This window comes from Lolium rigidum, chromosome 4 (genome assembly GCF_022539505.1).
Source record: "Lolium rigidum isolate FL_2022 chromosome 4, APGP_CSIRO_Lrig_0.1, whole genome shotgun sequence".
NCBI lineage: Eukaryota > Viridiplantae > Streptophyta > Magnoliopsida > Poales > Poaceae > Lolium > Lolium rigidum.
In genome coordinates this window covers 222,102,665-222,109,593 of record NC_061511.1, presented here as the reverse complement: position 1 = coordinate 222,109,593, position 6,929 = coordinate 222,102,665, and positions in this window count along the sequence as shown.

Here is a 6,929-nt window from a genome sequence, read left to right as displayed (position 1 = left end):
TCTCCTCTTTCTCCTCTCAAGTTCGCCGGATCTCCTCCTCCTCGCCGGAGACGCTCCGTCCGCCCCCTCTCGGAGTTCTTGGGTGGATCGGGTGCATCTCCTCCCTAGCTACCTTCTCCTCCAAGCGTGTAATATCCCAGGTATTGGGGTTACAAAATAGGGGAAACAGATGTGTGCATTGCATTCATGCATAGAAAATCTGGGGAATTTTCGCGCTTTAAAGTAAAACAGTCACAGTAAGTGAAGTTTCACTTGATCTTGGTGGAATTGAAGTAGCTCATCAAGTCAAGCGCTATAAACCTCAATGTGACTTTGTTAAAAACCTTGTTTTGGGTAGAGATGATTTGATCTAAAGGGTTAGATCAAATGGAACTAAAATCAACACAACAACACTTTACCCAATGATCAATTGCTTGATCTTATAAAAGATCATAACATGGTATTCCTTGCCATAACATAAGAACATCTATTCAATTGGAAATCAAGTAACAATAATGGAGAACCCATTCTTCACTTATCTTTTCCATGTCTTAAACTAACCCATGTTCTTACCATGAAGCTCATGGTAATTTTTGAACTAAATTCTTGAACTTAACACCAACAAAAGTTTATCATTAAACCCTAGAGATGGGAGAGGTATATAATCATTAAAGAGATAAGAAGCACACTCTAAATTATTAACACTTAAAAGTTAAGCAACTACCTTGAGGTACAATTGAATTCACTTTAAAACTAAATACCAAATATAGCAAAACACAAGGACCTAAGTACATAAAAGCCACACCTTCTGATTTCAATCATAACTTATTAAATATGTGGAATATCACAAAACTAAATTCGTTTACATTACGAATTATAGTTCAAACTATTTGAATAAAATAAACTATGAGTATTTTGAAACTCATATGATCATGCCTCGGTGAAATCAAACATCACCATTCAAAATTGGGGTATAATCCTTATCTTTGACACTTTGATCCCAATAATAATATAAATACAATCACATATGATATAGTGACTCAACCACAAGCATAAAATCATTCACAAGATATTTAGTAACAAAAGCCACTTGGCTATCCAAAAATAAATCACATGAGAGGATAATCTCAATGCCACATAGGATGAAAATATCTACATAGCTTGAATCCTAAGCTATGCCACCTCATGCTTAAAGGATTGCTATGGATGAGAGCATGACAACCAAGCACCTTACTCATCAAATGAAAGCAAGAGTCATCCACCCATGTGTCATGTTACTAGAGCATGCCCAAGCCTATAAAAGGAGCCTCACACTTCATCCATTTCATCATCTTGCACCTTGATGCAAGAAGACCAACACATTGAGCCACTCCATAAAATAGTTAGGATCAAGATGAAGCAGCTAGGAGGTGGAGGCATGCCACAAGATGCAGGTTTATCGAGTTCCTGAAGAACAAGCTACGGAAGATAGCAAGGTAGAAATTCTAAGGAAGACCACATATATAGATAATCACATCATCATTCCTAGAGTAGAACCTTAGATTATAATCCAAGTCCTTGTGGAGTGAGAGGGGTAATTGGTAAAACCATATCTAAATATTTCTAGTAATAACTTAGGAAGCCAAACCTTGATCATTATAAATTGTGTAGTGATCATAAACCCTAAGAACTTGAAGTAGAAGATATAAGCTCATAAGTAAATCTTAGAGTTAAAGCCTATAATATATATGGTGAGAAACCATTCATCATTATCACCAAAGTTAACTATAAAAAGAATTATAGCTACTTTAGTTACTTTAACAATAGATTAAGAATATAAAAGAAATCTATTGGTATAAGATAAAACCAATTCTCAAATCCCTAGTAACTAGAGAAGCACATGAAATATTAAGCAAGTAACCATTTTATCATGCATTGGGAAGAGTAAATATAGCCAATGCAATATGGTGGCATTTCATCCCTATAACCAGAATTGCACCCTCAATACTATCTTATGCTTCAATTCATGAACATAAGAAACCCTTGTGATATATTTTCTAATTAAAACCCATAAGTGGTGATCAACCACTTATCTTCATAACAAGACCCAACCATGATGAGAGTAATACCTACTCTAAGTATTTCAAGGTGTTATTAAAATAATAGTACAAATACTAAACTTGAAATAGAAATTAAGATAAACCTCACAAGACCTTAACAAGCAAGTGCTCACATAAATTCATGTGTAAGTGACCAACAATCTCAAATGAGAGATCAAGTCCCTAGTGACATTTTAGCACATGAAATTATGCCATCCAAGTCACTCTCTTATTTGAAATTCATAAATAACATTACTTTGGAATTGTTTCTTGCAAGATAAAACCAAATAAAACTCTATATATCATTAAGTAAGATCAACAACCATTTGGGAAAGTAATTTGGATATTTCCGAGGGCAATATTCAAACTAATGCATATATGGTTATTTAATTCAAATCCCAATAGTAATTAATAAATCAATGCTCTAGTATTCCTATTGAATTTTATAATGCACCACAATAATCTTTAAAGTATCTGCAGTGCCTTGTACTAATATTTGTATGAATCAAATAAGCAAGACCTGCAAAATAGAAAGGAATTCAAATTAGAATTCAAAACAGAATTATAAAACAGATAAAAGAAAACAGATAAAAGAAAAAGAGGAGGAAAACCACCTGGACCCTTACCTGGCCGTGGCAACCCACCAAGCAGCCCATCAACATTGGCCCAACACAGCCCATCACGGCCCGAGTACCCCTTCGCATGGATAAAGACGAAGGAGACGTCCTCGCCTTCGTCTTCGTCCTGGACGCGCAGGAGCTCGCCACCGCGACGCCGACGCCACGTCCCGCGGTTGCCGCCGCCGACATTGACCGCCAGCACACGCCGGAGACACTATAAAAGGCGTAGATGCCCTTCCATTCCCCTCTCTTCGTCTCATTCGCGCTCAATCCCGAAACCCTAGCTCGCCGGAGACCACCTCGCCCCACCGTTTCCGACCAACCCAGAGGCCGCCATTGGGCTCAGGAGGAGCGCCTCGGTGTCCTTGTTCGTCCGGTGAAGTCCATGGTCGAGGAGAGCTCGGGGATGGAGAATTCGACCGTTCCCTTTCACGGTACTGCGGAAGAAATGGCGACCACCGCGACGTCGCCGTCTCCAATCAACGCCGACGACTCTACAGGTAGCTTCCAGGTGATCTTGCGCGTCTTTTGAGCATCCTATCGAGCCCTAGCTCGCGCCGTAGCTCGCTCTCACCGTCGGCCACCGTGCGCTGCCGTCGGACATAAACGCCGCCGCCGCTCCGGCGACCATTAGGGAGCGGCGCCACCACCATTTAGCTCGTCTCGTCTTCCCGATTCCAACGAGCACGCACACACCCTCGCGGAACCCCGGGAACGCCGGCGCCGTCCACCACTGGCCGCCGGTGATGCGCATGGTTGCCACACCGGCACCATGTGGCAGCTGACGTGGACAGAACCCCACCAGTCATTGACTGTGGGTGTATTCTGGTCGGGTAACTCTAGTATTTCTTGTTTAAATTCAATTCCAGAAATTATTGCAACTTTGCCTAATTATAGAAAAATCATATTAGCTCAGAAAAATGTAAATAAGATATTAAAATTCTCAGAAAAGAAAACTCTATCCAATAAAAATATAAAATGAAATTTTTATTTTTAATAAAAATCTAATACTTGTTATTTAAGCCTTTAATTTTAATTCTAAATACAATTAAAATTCTGAAATTAAGAAAACATTGATAAAATAAATAAAACCAGTAAGCAAATAAAGAAAACATGAAAACTCATTTTCTTTATTTGTTATCCTATTTAATCTTTATTAGAGATATTTAAAACCTAATTAATAATTACCTTAATTATTAATTCATTAAAAATAATAAATGTCAAATCCAAAACTAATTTTATTTCAACATTATTAATAACTTCAACTTGATAATGAAGTTATTAATCATAGACCTATAGGGTAATTAGGAAACCCTAGTTCCATTATAAACCAAGTGATAACCTAATAGTTTTATGTGGAACCCTATCACTAGCAAATTAGTATTCCAAGTATGCATACCATTAAACCAAGGTGATCAACTAAGATCAACCAAGTGTAAACCCTAGATCCTATTACCAAAACCATCATCCTTATTTATCCCTATTTAGCATCACACCATTGTGATGAACCTTAATAGCAACTATACCTACTATTTTACATTACATAACCCTATTCCACTAAACCCTACTAGTGTGGATACTTATCAACCATCCTATTTAGGAGCCAATTATTCCTTACTTAATAGAACCAACAGTAAAACTTAGACCACCTCAACCCTAATTGATATACTTCTTATTACCTAAGTTTTATGTTCTTCAAAAGTTATTCTTTTGAAGAAAATAAGGAATTCTCATCAACCCTGCTTATAAGGACCTATAAACCCTAGCTAGCAAGCACCAGCAAGATGAATCAACCTTGATAGCAACCATGAATAATTAATTGCTTAAGTTGCTCATGCTTAAGTAAAACCAATCAAGCCTAGTTGCTGATGAATCCAACTATGTTGTGATCCATCTTATACTTACCCGTAAACTACCCGGAACCAGTAATAAATTATAGCAGACCACAAACCCAATTGTTATACTTGTTCTTTATTAAAGAACATGTTCTTCAAAAGTTATTCTTTTGAAGAATATAATAAGTAATCATTAACCATGCCATATAGTATTAAAACTGACAACTGCTCTTTACTTACTACACTACTACTAATATTTGGTGTGTATGACTGTTACTTTGCATTATACCACTTTCTTATGATTCTAAAGCAACACAAACCTGAATAAGAACCTTGTTTGTGAATCACTCTAAAATTGCAACACACCCTGAACAAATCATTACTACTCACTAATTCTAAATCATCAGGGTTAGGTCACGCTTAGAGCGATTGCATCTCATACTTATGCATTATTGCATCATTGTCAATCTTTTAAACATCGTCCTTACCGGACGATGATGCTATTTCAGAATTTGGAGTTATTGCATAATCTTGCAGTCAAGAAAGGCAAGTTCATCACTTGCTCATGTCATTTGAGTATTTCTATCAAATTACTTGCAAAGTATTATGGTTATCACTATTGCATAAAAATCAAAACCACTACTTTCATAACTATGAATATGACTATGTGGTGGGCAATGGAACCATGGATTGTGTTGATATGGTGGAGGTTCCATTGCACGAGCTTATATCCATCTAGGATTAAACAACAAATGTCGCCAGTGATTCTTGTGCCGTAATACCCGTGTTAACCATAAGATCCGGAGTGGGACGGAGTAGTCAAAAGTGTTTCCACCTCTCGTTCATCAACGGATGCGCTTACCGTAGCGGCTTGTGTCCGGCGGAACAACCGGAGGGTGGGGATCCCATTCTAATTCCCCACGGTAAAGCATTGCTTGCCGTAGCAGCTTGTGTCTTGCGGAACAACCGGAGGGTGGGGATCCCATTCTAATTCCCCACGGTAATGCGGTCTATGATGGGTTGCAGCTACCGGCGTAGGAGTGTATGGTAGAGCCCAGCACTGTCGTCGTGGTCGGGGTCCACCCTGAAATTACGGGAATAATGGGACCGGCGTGGACCCAGGGTCGGGGCATGATGGCGTGTATTTCACACGTTCGTTGGGCAACCCCAAGAGGAAGGTATGATGCGCACAGCAGCAAGTTTTCCCTCAGAAAGAAACCAAGGTTTATCGAACCAGGAGGAGCCAAGAAGCACGTTGAAGGTTGATGGCGGCGGGATGTAGTGCGGCGCAACACCGGAGATTCCGGCGCCAACGTGGAACCTGCACAACACAACCAAAGTACTTTGCCCCAACGAAACAGGTGAGGTTGTCAATCTCACCGGCTTGCTGTAACAAAGGATTAACCGTATTGTGTGGAAGATGATTGTTTGCGGAGAAAACAAGTAAAACAAGTATTGCAGCAGATTTGTATTTCAGTATTAAAGAATGGACCGGGGTCCACAGTTCACTAGAGGTGTCTCTCCCATAAGATAAAAGCATGTTGGGTGAACAAATTACAGTCGGGCAATTGACAAATAGAGAGGGCATAACAATGCACATACATGACATGATAAGTATAGTGAGATTTAATTGGGCATTACGACAAAGTACATAGACCGCCATCCAACCGCATCTATGCCTAAAAAGTCCACCTTCAGAGTTATCATCCGAACCCCCTCCAGTATTAAGTTGCTAACAACGGACAATTGCATTAAGTATGGTGCGTAATGTAATCAACAACTACATCCTCGGACATAGCGCCAATGTTTTATCCCTAGTGGCAACAGCACAACACAACCTTAGAACTTTCTCGTCATCTGTCCCGGTGTCAATGCGGGCATGAACCCACTATCGAGCATAAGTACTCCCTCTTGGAGTTAAAAGTAAAAACTTGGCCGAGCCTCTACTAGAAACGGAGAGCATGCAAGATCATAAACAACACATGTGTAATAACTTGATAATTAACATGACATGGTATTCTCTATCCATCGGATCCCGACAAACACAACATATAGAATTACGGATAGATGATCTTGATCATGTTAGGCAGCTCACAAGATCCGACAATGAAGCACAATGAGGAGAAGACAACCATCTAGCTACTGCTATGGACCCATAGTCCAGGGGTAGACTACTCACACATCACTCCGGAGGCGACCATGGCGGTGTAGAGTCCTCCGGGAGATGATTCCCCTCTCCGGCAGGGTGCCGGAGGCGATCTCCCGGATCCCCCGAGATGGGATCGGCGGCGACGGCGTCTCGCAAGGTTTTCCGTATCGTGGCTCTCGGCACCGGGGGTTTCGTCACGGGGGCTTTAAGTAGGCGGAAGGGCAAGTCAAGAGGCGGCACGGGGGCCCACACCATAGGCCGGCGCGGC